Source organism: Capricornis sumatraensis, chromosome 13, assembly GCF_032405125.1.
Source record: "Capricornis sumatraensis isolate serow.1 chromosome 13, serow.2, whole genome shotgun sequence".
In the NCBI taxonomy this organism is placed as follows: Eukaryota; Metazoa; Chordata; class Mammalia; order Artiodactyla; family Bovidae; genus Capricornis; species Capricornis sumatraensis.
The window spans coordinates 51255006-51272147 of NC_091081.1; the positions used below are offsets into that span (position 1 = coordinate 51255006).

At 38.5% G+C, this 17142-nt stretch overlaps 1 pseudogene; it reads left to right on the plus strand.

Annotated features, from left to right (window-relative positions):
- Positions 1-463: 463 nt before the first annotated feature.
- On the plus strand, positions 464-2811 carry LOC138089661 (spermatid perinuclear RNA-binding protein pseudogene; annotated as a pseudogene).
- The last annotated feature ends 14331 nt before the right edge of the window (positions 2812-17142 follow it).

Sequence of the window (17142 nt, forward strand, 5' to 3'; positions counted from 1 at the left end):
GAAAGGAGAGTGATTGAAGCTGGACAAGGACATGAAGTGCTTCTCCAGTCCAACATTTCTTAACCCCAGTGGATATTATATGGGTGTATTCACTGTGTGAAAAATCCATCTGCATGTATACAGATGATTGGTGTATTTTTATGCACATAGATATAATTCCGTTTTTTAAAGTTTCTTTTTAGAGCAGCCGCCGCAGCCGCCGCCGCTGGGCTGAGGAGCCGGAGACGCAGGCTGACGAGGTGGCGGCGGCGGCGGAGCGGGAGCAGGGACCGGGCGCGGGCAGAGCGCGGCGGTGCGGTGTACTCTAAAGAACAAGCCTTCAGATATCTTTGCCATATTGACTCTGAGCCATCAGGGGACTCAGGCTTATGAGGAGGTACTGTCACACAAAGCAGTGTCTAGTGAAGACGACAAGAAAGAGGGGAAAGGATCGGAAGAAGAAGCTAAAATACTATAGAAAACCATGAGATCTATCAGATCTTTTGCTAATGATGATCGCCATGTAATGGTGAAACATTCGACAATTAATCCATCTCCGGAGGAACTTGAAGCTGTTCAGAATATGGTATCTACTGTTGAGTGTGCTCTTAAACATGTCTCAGATTGGCTGGATGAAACAAGTAAAGGCACAAAAGCAGAGGGTGAGACAGAAGTAAAGAAGGAAGAGGCTGTAGACACCTATTCCAAGGATCAAGGTGGTCGGACATTGTGTGGTGTAATGAGGATTGGCCTGGTTGCAAAAGGCTTGCTGATTAAAGATGATATGGACTTGGAGCTGGTTTTAATGTGCAAAGACAAACCCACAGAGACCCTGTTAAATACAGTCAAAGATAATCTTCCTGTTCAGATTCAGAAACTCACAGAAGAGAAATACCAAGTGGAACAATGTGTAGATGAGGCATCTATTATAATTCGGAATACAAAAGAACCCACGCTAACTTTGAAGGTGATACCCACGTCTCCTCTAATTAGAGACGAATTGGAGAAGAAGGATGGAGAAAAGGTTGCGATGAAAGATCCTCCGGACTTATTGGACAGGCAGAAATGCCTGAATGCCTTGGCGTCTCTTCGACATGCCAAATGGTTTCAGGCAAGGGCAAATGGATTAAAGTCATGTGTAATTGTCCTCCGCATTCTCCGTGATTGTGCAACAGAGTCCCCACATGGGCACCATTAAAAGGATGGCCACTAGAGCTTATATGTGAAAAGTCTATAGGTACTTGTAATAGACCTTTGGGCGCTGGGGAGGCCTTGAGACGAGTAATGGAGTGTTTGGCATCTGGAATTCTACTTCCTGGGGGTCCTGGTCTTCATGATCCTTGTGAGCGAGATCCAACAGATGCTCTGAGCTATATGACCATCCAGCAAAAAGAAGATATTACCCACAGTGCACAGCATGCACTCAGACTATCAGCCTTTGGTCAGATTTATAAAGTGCTGGAGATGGACCCCCTTCCATCTAGTAAGCCTTTTCAGAAATATTCCTGGTCAGTTACTGATAAAGAAGGTGCTGGGTCTTCAGCTCTGAAGAGGCCATTTGAAGATGGATTAGGGGATGATAAAGATCCCAATAAGAAGATGAAACGAAACTTAAGGAAAATTCTGGATAGTAAAGCAATAGACCTTATGAATGCACTAATGAGGCTGAATCAGATCAGGCCTGGGCTTCAGTATAAGCTCTTATCTCAGTCTGGCCCTGTCCATGCCCCAGTCTTCACAATGTCTGTAGATGTGGATGGTACAACATACGAAGCCTCAGGACCATCCAAGAAAACAGCGAAGCTTCACGTAGCAGTGAAGGTGCTGCAGGCAATGGGATACCCAACGGGCTTTGATGCAGATATTGAATGTATGAGTTCCGATGAAAAGTCAGATAACGAAGGCAAAAATGAAACAGTGTCTTCAAACTCAAGCAATAATACTGGAAATTCTACAACTGAAACCTCCAGTACCTTAGAGGTAAGAACTCAGGGCCCTATTCTCACAGCAAGTGGCAAAAATCCTGTCATGGAGCTCAATGAAAAAAGAAGAGGTCTCAAGTATGAACTCATCTCGGAGACAGGTGGAAGCCATGACAAACGCTTTGTGATGGAGGTAGAAGTGGATGGACAAAAATTCAGAGGTGCAGGTCCAAATAAGAAAGTGGCAAAGGCAAGTGCAGCTTTAGCTGCCCTGGAGAAACTGTTTTCTGGACCCAATGCAGCAAATAATAAGAAAAAGAAGATTATCCCTCAGGCAAAGGGTGTTGTGAATACAGCTGTGTCCGCAGCAGTCCAAGCTGTTCGGGGCAGAGGAAGAGGAACTCTAACAAGGGGGGCTTTTGTTGGGGCCACAGCTGCTCCCGGCTACATAGCTCCAGGCTATGGAACACCCTATGGCTACAGCACAGCTGCCCCTGCCTATGGTTTACCCAAGAGAATGGTTCTGTTACCCGTTATGAAATTCCCAACATATCCTGTTCCCCACTACTCATTCTTTTAGCAAATGACAGAAGCTAATTCCTATTCCAACAACAACCCAGTACATACAGAATGTTAGCGAAAAAGCCTTTTTATCCTGCTTTCTTTGAACACATACTTGATCAAAATTATTTGTAAAGAACATCTTTTCCTACTTTTTGATTTTAACAAATGCAAATTTAGTTCTCTAAAACTTGAAAACAAACAAAAAAGAAACTAGTTCTGTGAAACGGTACCTCATTTCCGGAAAATAACTTATACCAGCCCTTCTGTTCTAGGGAAATAAGTCTAGCAGTTCAAAGTTTAAGTTTTAAGAGGAATATCAGATTATGTAAAATTAAATTTGTGAAGGATGTATAGAGTCTCAAACACTGATCACAAATAAACTGCTTTGTTGTAAAAAAAAAAATAATAAATAAAGTTTCTTTTTAGAGAATATGTTGCTGTCACTGTCTATTACTTTGGGGAAGACACGCCACATTTTGGAGCCCCAGTTTCTCTGTTGTAAAATGCTACATGTATTTAAAAAGATTGTCCATGCTGAAGCTATTCATAAAGTATAAATTAATTATTATGATGTATACTTCACAGGATATGTACTCAATAAATGTGAACTGAATGTTAAGTCTAAAAAAGAGAAGGAGCTAGTAATCATATGGGCAAGGACAGCAGTGATACGAGGACACACACTTATAAAACCAGGATGTGTTTTCCTTTTTATTTTAAAACATGGGACGCTGTGAAATTATCCGAGTCAGATAGGCTATGTCTACCCTTGTGAGGGGTCTAGGCTCTATTGTCATGAAAGTTAAAAGACAGCTCCCCAACGGCTCGGCAGGTTAAGAACCTATCTGCAATGCAGGAGACACAGGAGATCCAGGTTTGATCCCTGGATCAGGAAGATCCCCCGGAGGAGGAAATGGCAATGCACTCCAATATCCTTGCCTGAAAAATTCCATGGACAGAGGAGCCTGGTGGGCTACGGTCCAAAGGGTAGCAAAGAGTTGGTCACAGCTTAACAACTGAACATGCACTGTGACAAGATACTGAGAACAGCCATCTAGGTTGAAGGTGAACAAGCAGTTTGCCAGTAGCAGCCCCCCATGAGACAGATACACACAGACAGCATTTGCAGTCAGATCTTAATTTTCAGACTTCTTGGAATTTAGTGCTAGGAAGGCCAAAGTCCACTCAACTTTCAATAGGATGCAAACTTACTATAGCTCTAGTCCCTAAGTTAGCAAAAGATTCCTTAGGTATTTTGGTGCTCTTCACTTTCATCCCATGTGGCAGCTTGCAGAATTATGAAATATTTACAAGCTCTGTAACTTGGGCAATAGTAATAATAATAGCTCACACTTCCCAAATGCCAGGCACTGTCCTTGGCCCCTAGATTTCCCCATTACATTCTCATGTAGCAGTTGCTGCTATTAGTCCCTTTTTTTACAGAGCAGGAAACTGCAGCACAAATAAACTAAGGAACTTGCTCAAAAGTCAGACTAGTAGATAGTGGCTGAGTTGGAACTGGAACTCTGGTTCCAGTCACCTCTTTCTGCCTCTACTAAACTACAGTTTACTTCTCTGCTCAGAGCTTCACTGTATTGATGTACAGAATGAAGATAATGATTCCTCTTAGTGGAATTATCTTGATATTAGAGCCAATGTAAAGCTCATAAGTGCCAGGCACACAGTTCACAGGTCCTAAGTAAACAGTGGTGGTAGAGGTGAAAATAGTAGTAGCTGTGGTCATCATCTTTGTCGATGCTGTTGTGCCTAGAAAGTAGACTTTCTCTACAACCAAACACATCTTGCATTCACTACTGAATTAACAAAATTTAAAAGGACATGCACCTATCACTTGGTTCATAAAATATAAAGTAAAATGCACACTAACAAATGTGAATCAGGCAGGCAAAGTAATCACTTCTAAATTGCTTGCCATGTCACTTATCCTTAACATTGTTTTAGACTAAATCTGCAGGACAAGTATAGGAGATTAAAGATAATCACAAATTCTTGCTATTGTTCTATTGAAGAACTAATTCTAATTCCCCCCTTCTTGAATCTGAGCTGGCCTTAGTGAATTGTTTGAATGTGACAAGATTGATATTCTGGAAATTGTAAGACTAGGTCTTGGAAGGATTTCATTTTCTTCCTGGTCCACTTGGAACACTTGCTCTAGGAGCCCTGAGCTCCAACCATCCTGAGACGCTAAGGCCAGTCTTCCAGGCATTGCCATCCAAGTGGCAGACAGGTGAGCCAAGCCGTTTTGAACCATTCAAACCAGGCCATCTGCCAGCTCTATACCACCAAGAGACCTTCAGCAACACCACAGGGAACAGACGCATCACCAGAATCCACAAATTCCCCATCAACAAAATAGTAAGATACAACAAAATATTAAGCTGTTTTAAGCCAGTAAGTTTAGGGATAGCTTGTTAAATAGCAATAGTTAACTGGAACAGAAGGAATTTCAAAGTACCAAATGAGAAACCACCCAGCACTATACCCTGGGAGAGAATAACTTTGGATTCAGCTGCCAATCAATAGACTCTGTGTAGTATTGAGTGGGCAGCCCTGGTCAGAGGAGAATATTTTTATTGGAAAAAAAGGAAACGTATCAAAGTTAATTATAAAAATAGAATGTGTGATGTCAGTAAATTCAAGGTAATACAAGTTATCAAGACCTTGTGAAAATAAAGAAGAGAATTTGGAGACTATTTCCATTCTTGTTACAACAAAATTGAAACAAGTCAAAAATAGAATTTGATGAGATGGAGTAATGGTCCAACAGACACAAAAATACATGTGCCATTGTAGATGCCCTTAGCAGCAGAATTTTCTTAGTTTAATGATATTAAGATGAGAAAATCACATACAAATTAAGTTTATAATAACTATGTGTGAGCTAAGTCACTTCAGTTGTGTCCAACTCTGTGCAACCCTATGGACTGTAGCCTGCCAGGCTCCTCTGTACATGGGATACTCCAAGGCAAGCACACTGGAGTGGGTTGCCATGCCTTCCCCCAGGTGATCTTTCCAACCCAAGGATCCAACCCACGTCTCTTATGTCTCCTGCATTGGCAGGCAGCTTCTTTACCACTGTGTGTGCATGCTAAATCACTTCAGTCTTGTTCAACTCTTTGTGACCCTATGGACTACAGCCCACGAGGCTCTTTACCTCTAGTGCCACCTAATTCCATTTGGGGAAAAATCTTGAGAGGAGGGAAGGAGTCTTCTTTGCAGGAAACAAGAGATCTTGAGGGAAGAATTTGAATTATGCACAAAAAGGTTAAATAAGGCCCATGTGCTCAGAATTTTTTATGTGGCAAATCTTCTCACTTGGATCAGTGAGACATTGTGTGCATGCGTGCTCAGTTGCTCAATCATGTCCAACTCTTTGAGACCCATGAGACAACATTAGACAACATGAAAGTATTATACACACATAGAAGCAACCTGGCCTGAAATCAGTGGAGAACAGTATATGAGCCAGCACTCACAAGGTCTAAAAAAAAAAAAAAAAAAAATTGCAATTCCTTTTTTTTAATTTTAGCTGAAACATAATTGGCTACAATATTATACTAGTTTCAGGCATACAACAAAATTATTCCATATTTTTATTTATTTTTTAAATTTATTTATTTTAATTGGAGGCTAATTACTTTACAATATTGTAGTGGTTTTTGCTGTACGTTGACATGAATTAGCCATGGGTGTACATGTGTTCTCCATCCTGAACTCCCTTCCCTCATCCCTCCCCATCCCATCCTTCAGGGTCATCCCAGTGCTCCAGCCCTGAGCACCCTGTCTCATGCATCGAACTGACTGGGTGGTGATCTGGACTGACTGGTAGCATCAATCAACTGGACTGGCAATCTATTTCACATATGATAATATACATGTCTCAATGCTATTCTCTCAAATCATCCCACCTTTGCCTTCTCCAACAGAGTCCAAAGGTCTGTTCTTTACATCTGTGTCTCTTTTGCTATCTTGCATATAGCGTCATTGTTACCATCTTTCTAAATTCCATATATTTGTGTCAATATACTGTGTTGGTATTTCTCTGACTTATTTCACTCTGTATAATAGGCTCCAGTTTCATCTGTCTCATTAGAACTGATTCAAATGCATTCTTTTTAATAGCTGAGTAATATTCCATTGTGTATATGTACCACAGCTTTCTTATCCATTCATCTGCTGATGGACAGCTAGCTTGCTTCCATGTCCTGGCTATTATAAACAGTGCTGCGATGAACATTGGGGTACATGTGTCTCTTTCAATTCTGGTTTCCTCAGTGTGTATGCCGAGCAGTGGGATTGCTGGGTTGTATGGAAGTTCTATTTCCAGTTTTTTAAGGAATCTCCACACTGTTCTCCATAGTGGCTGTACTAGTTTGTAGTTCCCACCAATAGTGTAAGACAGTTCCCTTTTCTCCGCACCCTCTCCAGCATTTATTGTTTGTAGACTTTCTGATAGCAGCCATTCTGACCAGCATGAGATGGTACCTCATTGTGGTTTTGATTTGCATTTCTCTGATATGAGTGATGTTGAGCATTTTTCCATGTGTTTGTTAGCCATCTATATGTCTTCTTTGAAGAAATGTCTATTTAGTTCTTTGGCCCATTTTCTGATTGGGTCATTTATTTTTCTGGTATTGAGCTGCAGGAGCTGCTTGTATATTTTTGAGATTAATTCTGTGTCAGTTGCTTCATTTGCTATTATTTTCTCCCATTCTGAAGGCTGTCTCTTCACCTTGTTTACAGTTTCCTTCGTTGTACAAAAGCTTTTTAGTTAGGTCCCATTTGTTTATTTTTGTTTTTATTTCCATTACTCTGGGAGGTGGGTCATAGAGGATCCTGCTGTGGTTTATGTCAGAGAAAGTTTTGCCTACGTTTTCCCCTAGAAGTTTTATAGTTTCTGGTCTTATGTTTAGATCTTTACTCCATTTTGAGTTTATTTTTGTGTATAGTGTTAGAAAATGTTCTAGTTTCATTCTTTTACAAGTGGTTGATGAGTTTTCCCAGCACCACTTTTTAAAGAGACTGTCTTGGAATTTTTAGTAGTTTTTCTCCTGTAATTGAGATCTAATCTTAATGCATTATGGTCAGAAAAGATGCTTGGAATGATTTCGATTTTTTTGAATTTATCAAGTTTAGATTTATGGCCCAGGATGTGATCTATCCTGGAGAAGGTTCCATGAGCACTTGAAAAAAAGGTGAAATTCATTGTTTTGGGGTGAAATGTCCTATAGATATCAATTAGGTCTAATTGATCTAATGTATCATTTAAAGTTTGCGTTTCTTTGCTAATTTTCTGTTTAGTTGATCTGTCCATAGGTGTGAGTGGGGTATTAAAGTCTCCCACTATTATTGTGTTATTGTTGATTTCCCCTTTCATACTTGTTAGCATTTGTCTTACATATTGCGGTGCTCCTATATTGGGTGCATATATATTTATAATTGTTATATCTTCTTCTTGGATTGATCCTTTGATCATTATGTAGTGGCCTTCTTTGTCTCTTTTCACAGCCTTTGTTTTAAAGTCTATTTTATCAGATATGAGTATTGCCACTCCTGCTTTCTTTTGGTCTCTATTTGTGTGGTATATCTTATTCCAGCCTTTCACTTTCAGTCTATATGTGTCCCTTGTTTTGAGGTGGGTCTCTTGTAAGCAGCATATAGAGGGGTCTTGTTTTTGTATCCATTCGGCCAGTCTTTGCCTTTTGGTTGGGGCGTTCAACCCATTTACGTTTAAGGTAATTATTGATAAGTATGATCCCGTTACCATTTACTTTATTGTTTTGGGTTCGGGTTTATACACCCTTTTCGGTTTCCTGTCTAGAGAATATCCTTTAGAATTTGTTGGAGAGCTGGTTTGGTGGTGCTGAATTCTCTCAGCTTTTGCTTGTCTGTAAAGCTTTTGATTTCTCCTTCGTATTTGAATGACATCCTTGCTGGGTACAGTAATCTGGGCTGTAGGTTATTGTCTTTCATCACTTTAAGTATGTCTTGCCATTCCCTCCTGGCCTGAAGAGTTTCTATTGAAAGATCAGCTGTTATCCTTATGGGAATCCCCTTGTGTGTTATTTGTTGTTTTTCCCTTGCTGCTTTTAATATTTGTTCTTTGTGTTTGACCTTTGTTAATTTAATTAATATGTGTCTTGGGGTGTTTCGCCTTGGGTTTATCCTATTTGGAACTCTCTGTGTTTCTTGGACTTGGGTGATTATTTCCTTCCCCATTTTAGGGAAGTTTTCAACCTGTGGGACACTATAAAAGCAGTGCTAAGAGGAAAGTTCATAGCAATACAGGCATACCTCAAGAAACAAGAAAAAAGTCAAATAAATAACCTAACTCTACAACTAAAGCAACTAGAAAAGGAAGAATTGGAGAACCCCAGAGTTAGTAGAAGGAAAGAAATCTTAAAAATTAGGGCAGAAATAAATGCTAAAGAAACAAAAGAGACCATAGCAAAAATCAACAAGGCCAAAAGCTGGTTCTTTGAAAGGATAAATAAAATTGACAAACCACTAGCCAGACTCATCAAGAAGCAAAGAGAGAAAAATCAAATCAATAAAATTAGAAATGGAAATGGAGAGATCATAACAGACAACACAGAAATACAAAAGATCATCAGAGACTACTATCAGCAGTTGTATGCCAATAAAATGGACAATGTGGAAGAAATGGACAAATTCTTAGAAAAGTACAATTTTCCAAAACTGAACCAGGAAGAAATAGAAAATCTTAACAGACCCATCACCAGCACGGAAATTGAAACTGTAATCAGAAATCTTCCAGCAAACAAAAGCCCAGGTCCAGACGGCTTCACAGCTGAATTCTACCAAAAATTTCGAGAAGAGCTAACACCTATCCTACTCAAACTCTTCCAGAAAATTGCAGAGGAAGGTAAACTTCCAAACTCATTCTATGAGGCCACCATCACCCTAATACCAAAACCTGACAAAGATGTCACAAAAAAAGAAAACTACAGGCCAATATCACTGATGAACATAGATGCAAAAATCCTCAACAAAATTCTAGCAATCAGAATCCAACAACATATTAAAAAGATCATACACCATGACCAAGTGGGCTTTATCCCAGGGATGCAAGGATTCTTCAATATCCGCAAATCAATCAATGTAATTCACCACATTAACAAATTGAAAAATAAAAACCATATGATTATCTCAATAGATGCAGAGAAGGCCTTTGACAAAATTCAACATCCATTTATGATAAAAACTCTCCAGAAAGCAGGAATAGAAGGAACATACCTCAACATAATAAAAGCTGTATATGACAAACCCACAGCAAACATTATCCTTAATGGTGAAAAATTGAAAGCATTTCCCCTAAAGTCAGGAACAAGACAAGGGTGTCCACTTTCACCGCTACTATTCAACATAGTTCTGGAAGTTTTGGCCACAGCAATCAGAGCAGAAAAAGAAATAAAAGGAATCCAAATTGGAAAAGAAGAAGTAAAACTCTCACTGTTTGCAGATGACATGATCCTCTACATGGAAAACCCTAAAGACTCCACCAGAAAATTACTAGAGCTCATCAATGAATATAGTAAAGTTGCAGGATATAAAATCAACACACAGAAATCCCTTGCATTCCTATACACTAATAATGAGAAAGTAGGAAAAGAAATTAAGGAAACAATTCCATTCACCATTGCAACAAAAAGAATAAAATACTTAGGAATATATCTACCCAAAGAAACTAAAGACCTATATATAGAAAACTATAAAACACTGATGAAAGAAATCAAAGAGGACACTAATAGATGGAGAAATATACCATGTTCATGGGTTGGAAGAATCAATATAGTGAAAATGAGTATACTACCCAAAGCAATTTACAAATTCAACGCAATCCCTATCAAGCTACCAGCCATATTTTTCACAGAACTAGAACAAATAATTTCAAGATTTGTATGGAAATACAAAAAACCTCGAATAGCCAAAGCAATCTTGAGAAAGAAGAATGGAACTGGAGGAATCAACTTGCCTGACTTCAGGCTCTACTACAAAGCCACAGTCATCAAGACAGTATGGTACTGGCACAAAGACAGACATATAGATCAATGGAACAAAATAGAAAGCCCAGAGATAAATCCACACACCTATGGACACCTTATCTTTGACAAAGGAGGCAAGAATATACAATGGAGTAAAGACAATCTCTTTAACAAGTGGTGCTGGGAAAACTGGTCAACCACTTGTAAAAGAATGAAACTAGATCACTTTCTAACACCACACACAAAAATAAACTCAAAATGGATTAAAGATCTAAATGTAAGACCAGAAACTATAAAACTCCTTGAGGAGAATATAGGCAAAACACTCTCAGACATAAATCACAGCAGGATCCTCTATGATCCACCTCCCAGAATTCTGGAAATAAAAGCAAAAATAAACAAATGGGATCTAATTAAAATTAAAAGCTTCTGCACAACAAAGGAAAATATACGCAAGGTGAAAAGACAGCCTTCTGAATGGGAGAAAATAATAGCAAATGAAGCAACTGACAAACAACTAATCTCAAAAATATACAAGCAACTTATGCAGCTCAATTCCAGAAAAATAAACGACCCAATCAAAAAATGGGCCAAAGAACTAAATAGACATTTCTCCAAAGAAGACATACGGATGGCTAACAAACACATGAAAAGATGCTCAACATCACTCATTATCAGAGAAATGCAAATCAAAACCACAATGAGGTACCACTTCACACCAGTCAGAATGGCTGCGATCCAAAAATCTGCAAGCAATAAATGCTGGAGAGGGTGTGGAGAAAAGGGAACCCTCCTACACTGTTGGTGGGAATGCAAACTAGTACAGCCACTATGGAGAACAGTGTGGAGATTCCTTAAAAAATTGCAAATAGAACTACCTTATGACCCAGCAATCCCACTGCTGGGTATACACACCGAGGAAACCAGAATTGAAAGAGACACATGTACCCCAATGTTCATCGCAGCACTGTTTATAATAGCCAGGACATGGAAACAACCTAGATGTCCATCAGCAGATGAATGGATAAGAAAGCTTTGGTACATGTACACAATGGAGTATTACTCAGCCGTTAAAAAGAACTCATTTGAATCAGTTCTGATGAGATGGATGAAACTGGAGCCGATTATACAGAGTGAAGTAAGCCAGAAAGAAAAACACCAATACAGTATACTAACACATATATATGGAATTTAGAAAGATGGCAATGACGACCCTGTATGCAAGACAGGAAAAAAGACACAGCTGTGTATAACGGACTTTTGGACTCAGAGAGAGAGGGAGAGGGCGGGATGATTTGGGAGAATGGCATTCTATCATGTATACTATCATGTAAGAATTGAATCGCCAGTCTATGTCTGACGCAGGATACAGCATGCTTGGGGCTGGTGCATGGGGATCACCCACAGAGATGTTATGGGGAGGGAGGTGGGAGGGGGTTTCATGTTTGGGAACACATGTAAGAATTAAAGATTTTAAAATTTAATTAAAAAAAATAAAAAATAAAAAAAAATAAAGAGACTGTCTTTTCTCCATTGTATATTCTTGCCTTCTGTGTCAAATATAAGGTGTCCATAGGTGCATGGATTTATCTCTGGGCTTTCTATTTTGTTCCATTGGTCTATATTTCTGTCTTTGTGCCAGTACCATACTGTCTTAATGACTGTAGCTTTGTAGTATAGTCTGAAGTCAGGCATGTTGATTCCTCCAGTTCCATTCTTCTTTCTCAAGATTGCTTTGGGTATTCGATGTTTTTCTGTGTTTCCATACAAATTGTGAAATTATTTGTTCTAGTTTTGTGAAAAATATCATTGGTAGCCTGATAGGGATTGCATTGAATCTATAGATTGCTTTGGGTAGTATACTCATTTTTACTATATTGATTCTTCTGATCCATGAACATGGTATATTTCTCCATCTATTTGAGTCATCTTTGATTTCTTTCATCAATGTTTTATAATTTTCTATATATAGGTCTTTTTTTTAATTAAATTTTAAAATCTTTAATTCTTACATGTGTTCCCAAACATGAAACCCCCTCCCACCTCCCTCCCCATAACATCTCTGTGGGTGATCCCCATGCACCAGCCCCAAGCATGCTGTATCCTGCGTCAGACATAGACTGGCGATTCAATTCTTACATGATAGTATACATGATAGAATGCCATTCTCCCAAATCATCCCGCCCTCTCCCTCTCTCTCTGAGTCCAAAAGTCCGTTATACACAGCTGTGTCTTTTTTCCTGTCTTGCATACAGGGTCGTCATTGCCATCTTTCTAAATTCCATATATATGTGTTAGTATACTGTATTGGTGTTTTTCTTTCTGGCTTACTTCACTCTGTATAATCGGCTCCAGTTTCATCCATCTCATCAGAACTGATTCAAATGAGTTCTTTTTAACGGCTGAGTAATACTCCATTGTGTACATGTACCAAAGCTTTCTTATCCATTCATCTGCTGATGGACATCTAGGTTGTTTCCATGTCCTGGCTATTATAAACAGTGCTGCGATGAACATTGGGGTACATGTGTCTCTTTCAATTCTGGTTTCCTCGGTGTGTATACCCAGCAGTGGGATTGCTGGGTCATAAGGTAGTTCTATTTGCAATTTTTTAAGGAATCTCCACACTGTTCTCCATAGTGGCTGTACTAGTTTGCATTCCCACCAACAGTGTAGGAGGGTTCCCTTTTCTCCACACCCTCTCCAGCATTTATTGCTTGCAGATTTTTGGATCGCAGCCATTCTGACTGGTGTGAAGTGGTACCTCATTGTGGTTTTGATTTGCATTTCTCTGATAATGAGTGATGTTGAGCATCTTTTCATGTGTTTGTTAGCCATCCGTATGTCTTCTTTGGAGAAATGTCTATTTAGTTCTTTGGCCCATTTTTTGATTGGGTCGTTTATTTTTCTGGAATTGAGCTGCATAAGTTGCTTGTATATTTTTGAGATTAGTTGTTTGTCAGTTGCTTCATTTGCTATTATTTTCTCCCATTCAGAAGGCTGTCTTTTCACCTTGCGTATATTTTCCTTTGTTGTGCAGAAGCTTTTAATTTTAATTAGATCCCATTTGTTTATTTTTGCTTTTATTTCCAGAATTCTGGGAGGTGGATCATAGAGGATCCTGCTGTGATTTATGTCTGAGAGTGTTTTGCCTATATTCTCCTCTAGGAGTTTTATAGTTTCTGGTCTTACATTTAGATCTTTAATCCATTTTGAGTTTATTTTTGTGTGTGGTGTTAGAAAGTGATCTAGTTTCATTCTTTTACAAGTGATTGACCAGTTTTCCCAGCACCACTTGTTAAAGAGATTGTCTTTACTCCATTGTATATTCTTGCCTCCTTTGTCAAAGATAAGGTGTCCATAGGTGTGTGGATTTATCTCTGGGCTTTCTATTTTGTTCCATTGATCTATATGTCTGTCTTTGTGCCAGTACCATACTGTTTTGATGACTGTGGCTTTGTAGTAGAGCCTGAAGTCAGGCAAGTTGATTCCTCCAGTTCCATTCTTCTTTCTCAAGATTGCTTTGGCTATTCGAGGTTTTTTGTATTTCCATACAAATCTTGAAATTATTTGTTCTAGTTCTGTGAAAAATATGGCTGGTAGCTTGATAGGGATTGCGTTGAATTTGTAAATTGCTTTGGGTAGTATACTCATTTTCACTATATTGATTCTTCCAATCCATGAACATGGTATATTTCTCCATCTATTAGTGTCCTCTTTGATTTCTTTCATCAGTGTTTTATAGTTTTCTATATATAGGTCTTTAGTTTCTTTGGGTAGATATATTCCTAAGTATTTTATTCTTTTTGTTGCAATGGTGAATGGAATTGTTTCCTTAATTTCTTTTCCTACTTTCTCATTATTAGTGTATAGGAATGCAAGGGATTTCTGTGTGTTGATTTTATATCCTGCAACTTTACTATATTCATTGATGAGCTCTAGTAATTTTCTGGTGGAGTCTTTAGGGTTTTCCATGTAGAGGATCATTCTTTAGGTAGATTTATTCCTAAGTAGTTTATTCTTTTTGTTGCAATGGTAAATGGAATTGTTTCCTTAATTTCTTTTTCTGTTTTCTCATTGTTAATGTATAGGAATGCAAGAGATTTCTGTGTGTTAATTTTATATCCTGCAACTTTACTATATTCATTGATGAGCTCTAGTAATTTTCTGGTGGAGTCTTTAGGGTTTCCTATGTAAAGGATCATGATATCTGCAAACCCTGAGTATTTTACTTCTTCTTTTCCAAACTGGATTTCTTTTATTTCTTTTTCTTCTCTGTTTGCTGTGGCTAAAACTTCCAAAACTATGTTGAATAGTAGTGGTGAGAATGGGGACCTTTGTCTTGTTCCTGATTTTAGGAGAAATGCTTTCAATTTTTCACCATTGAGGATAATGTTTGCTGTCGGTTTATCATATATTGCTTTTATTATGTTGAGGTATGTTCCTTCTATGCTTGCTTTCTGGAGGGTTTTTATCATAAATGGATGTTGAATTTTATCAAAGGCTTTCTCTGCATCTATTGAGATAATCATATGGTTTTTATCTTTCAATTTCTTAGTGTGGTGTATCACATTGATTGATTTATGAATATTTTAAAATTCTTGCATCCGTAGGATAAAGCCCACTTGGTCATGATGTATGATCTTTTTAATATGTTATTGGATTCTGTTTGCTAAAATTTTGTTAAGGATTTTGGCATCTATGATAATCAGTGATATTGGCCTGTAGTTTTCTTTTTTTGTGGCATCTTTGTCTGGTTTTGGCATTAAGGTGATGGTGGACTCATATAATGAGTTTGGAAGTTTACCTTCCTCTGCAATTTTCTGGAAGAGTTTGAGTAGGATAGGTGTTAGTTCTCCTCTGAATTTTTGGTAAAATTCACCTATGAAGCTGTCTGGACATGGGCTTTTGTTTGTTGGAAGATTTCTGATTACAGTTTTGATTTCTGTGCTTGTGATGGGTCTGTTAAGATTTTCCATTTCTTCCTGGTTCAGTTTTGGAAAGTTATACTTTTCTAAGAATTCATCCATTTCTTCCAAGTTGTCCATTTTATTGTCAAATAATTGCTGATAGTAGCTTTTTATGATCCTTTGTATTTCTGTGTTGTCTGTTGTGATTTCTCCATTTTCAGTTCTAATTTTGTTGATTTGATTCTTCTCCCTTTTTTCTTGATGAGTCTGGCTAATGGTTTCTCTATTTTATGTATCTTCTGAAAGAACCAGCTTTTAGCTTTGTTGATTTTTGTTATCGTCTCCTTTGTTTCTTTTGCACTTATTTCTGCCCTAATTTTTATGATTTGTTTCCTTTTACTAACGCTGGGGTTCTTCACTTCTTCCTTTTCTAGTTGCTTTAGGTGTAGAATTAGGTTATTTATTTGATTTTTCTCTTGTCTCTTGAGGTAAGCTTGTTTCCTATGAACCTTCCCCTTAGCACTGCTTTTACTAAATCCCATAGGCCTTGGGTTGCTGTGTTTTCATTTTCATTCTTTTATATGCATATTTTGATTTCTTTTTTTTATTTCTTCTGTGATTTGTTGGTTATTCAGAAGCATGTTGCTTAGCCTCTATATGTTTGAATTTTTTCAAGATTGCTTGGAGAAATATCAATAACCTCAGATATGCAGATGACACCACCCTTATGGCAGAAAGTGAAGAAGAACTAAAGAGCCTCTTGATGAAAGTGAAAGAGGAGAGTGAAAAAGTTGGCTTAAAGCTCAACATTCAGAAAACAAAGATCGTAGCATTCCTGTCCCATCAGTTCATGGGAAATAGATGGAGAAACAGTGGAAACCGTGTCAGACTTTATTTTTGGGGCTCCAAAATCACTGCAGATGGTGATTGCAGCCATGAAATTAAAAGACGCTTACTCCGTGAAAGGAAAGTTATGACCAACCTAGATAGCATATTCAAAAGCAGAGATATTACTTTGTCAACAAAGGTCCGTCTAGTCAAGGCTGTGGTTTTTCCAGTGGTCATGTATGGATGTGAGATTTGGACTGTGAAGAAGGTTGAGTGCCGAAGAATTGATGCTTTTGAACTGTGGTGTTGGAGAAGACTCTTGAGAGTCCCTTGGACTGCAAGGAGATCCAACCAGTCCATTCTAAAGGAGATCAGTCCTGGGTGTTCTTTGGAAGGAATGATGCTAAAGCTGAAACTCTAATACTTTGGCCACCTCATGAGAAGAATTGACTCATTGGAAAAGACTGTGATGCTGGGAGGGATTGAAGGCAGGAGGAGAAGGGGCCGACCGAAGATGAAATGGCTGGATGGCATCACGGACTCGATGGACATGAGTTTGAGTGAACTCTGGGAGTTGGTGATGGACAGGGAGGCCTGACGTGCTGCAATTCATGGGGTCGCAAAGAGTCAGACACGACTGAGTGACTGAACTGAACTGATGTTGGAATTTTTAATAGTTTTTCTCCTGTAGTTGACATCTAATCTTACTGCATTGTGATCAGAAAAGATGATCTAAATGATTTCAATTTTTCTGAATCTACCAAGGCTAGATTTGTGGCCCAGGATGTGATCTATCCTGGAGAAGTTTCCATGTGCACTTGAGAAAAAGGTGAAATTCATTGTTTGGGGGTGAAATGTCCTATAGATATCAATTATGTCTAACTGGTCCATTGTATCATTTAAAATTTGTGT